Consider the following 2,130-nt stretch of genomic DNA (forward strand, 5'->3'; position numbering starts at 1 on the left):
TCTTTATATATTAGAGAAATGCAAATCAAAACAACCCTGAGATATCATCTAACCCCAGTGAGAATGGCCCACATCACAAAATCTCAAAACTGCAGATGCTGGCGTGGACGTGGAGAGAAGGGAACACTTCTACACTGCTGGTGGGACTGCAAACTAGTACAACCTTTCTGGAAGGAAGTATGGAGAAACCTCAAAGCACTCAAGCTAGACCTCCCATTCGATCCTGCAATCCCATTACTGGGCATCTACCCAGAAGGAAAAAATCCTTTTATCATAAGGACACTTGTACTAGACTGTTTATGGCAGCTCAATTTACCATTGCCAAAATGTGGAAACAACCTAAATGCCCACCAACCCAGGAATGGATTAACAAGCTGTGGTATATGTATACCGTGGAATACTATTCAGCTATTAAAAAAAATGGAGACTTTACATCCTTCGTATTAACCTGGATGGAAGTGGAAGACATTATTCTTAGTAAAGCATCACAAAAATGGAGAAGCATGAATCCTATGTACTCAATCTTGATATGAGGACAATTAATGACAATTAAGTTTATGGGGGGGGAAGCAGAAAGAGGGATGGAGGGAGGAGGGTGGGGCCTTAGTGTGTGTCACACTTTATGGGGGCAAGACATGATTGCAAGAGGGACTTTACCCAACAATTGCAATCAGTGTAACTGGCTTATTGTACCCTCAATGAATCCCCAACAATAAAAAAAAAAAAAAAAGGAAAAAAAAATTTATCATCTATGTCGAACAAAATGCAATTTGTTCTAGGAAATGTATGCAGCCCTAGCACGTTGCCTCCTGTCAACAGCAGCAATTCCTTCTCCTCCACCTTCCTGGTGACAGGCATTCCTGGGCTGGAGGCTATGCACATCTGGATCTCCATATTCTTCTGTGCCATGTTCTTCATTACCTTGGTGGGTAACGTGACCATCCTGACAGTATCTGGAGGGAGCAGACCCTCCATGTGCCCATGTACCTCTTCCTGGCCATGCTAGCTGCCTCTGATCTGGGCTGTCCCTCTTCACCTTCTCCTCAATGCTGAGGATCTTCTGGCTTGGATGCTGGAGACCTGACCTCTTCTGCTTGCTTCATGCAAATGTTCTTTATACACACCATTCAGGATTTTGAGTCAGCCATCATACTGGCAATAGCCTTTGACCGCTGTGGGGCCATTTCTCATCAATTGCACTAGTCTTCCATCCTGACTAATAGTGTGATTGCCAGAATAGGCTTGGCCATTGTCATGCGAGTCATGATCGCCAAGGTGCCCCTCCCCATTCTCCTGAGGAGACTGTGCTTCTGTCCATCCAATGTACTTTCTCATTCCTACTGTCTGCATCCCGACATCTTAAAGCTCTCCTGTTCTAACACTAGGGTCAATAGTATCTTTGGACTCTTTATGGTGCTTTCCAATATGGGACTTGATTTTCTTCTCATTCTCTTTTCTTATTTATTGATTCTGAAAACTGTACTGAGCATTGCTTCATATGGTGGCCGCCTCAAGGCTCTTAACACCTGTATTTCCCACCTCTGTGCTGTGGTTCTCTTTTTCACACCCATGATCTGCCTTTCTATACTTTATCGCTTTGGCCGAAAGTTTCCCCCAAACCTCTATGTACTTTTGGCCAACATGCATTTTCTCATTCCTCCTGTGATGAATCCCATGGTGTATGTGGTAAAAACCAAGCAGATAAGAGACAAAATCCTAAGACTCTTCATCAAAAAAGGAACTGAAAAGTCCTAAGTGGCATTTATAACCTAAACCTTGAGAAACTAACATAATGGTGATTGGTCACTCTTCCATCTAAAGTAACTTTTGTCAATGACAAAGAAATAAAATGCCCTAATATATCTTATTTTCTCCAATTGTGCAATTTTGTTTTATTTATAGACTTTAATGATTTATTAGTATTAATTTATAACATTACTTTCCATATTGACAATTATTTTTACCTCAAATTTTCAAAGTTGTTTGTATGTTTTGTGTGATTCATCAGTTGTCTAAAGGACATATCTTTTTTTCCACCACTATATGTTGTCCCATGTTTATTCATCACAATAAATAATTTACAGTCCCAGTAAATATGTCAGTATTTAGGTTGATATTTTCTACACATGC

The 2,130-nt window shown here is 40.7% G+C and overlaps 1 pseudogene; it reads left to right on the plus strand.

Moving 5' to 3' along the window:
- Positions 1-751: 751 nt before the first annotated feature.
- LOC128564477 (olfactory receptor 51G2-like) lies at positions 752-1,755 on the plus strand (annotated as a pseudogene).
- The last annotated feature ends 375 nt before the right edge of the window (positions 1,756-2,130 follow it).

Source organism: Nycticebus coucang, chromosome 14, assembly GCF_027406575.1.
Source record: "Nycticebus coucang isolate mNycCou1 chromosome 14, mNycCou1.pri, whole genome shotgun sequence".
Classification (NCBI taxonomy): domain Eukaryota; kingdom Metazoa; phylum Chordata; class Mammalia; order Primates; family Lorisidae; genus Nycticebus; species Nycticebus coucang.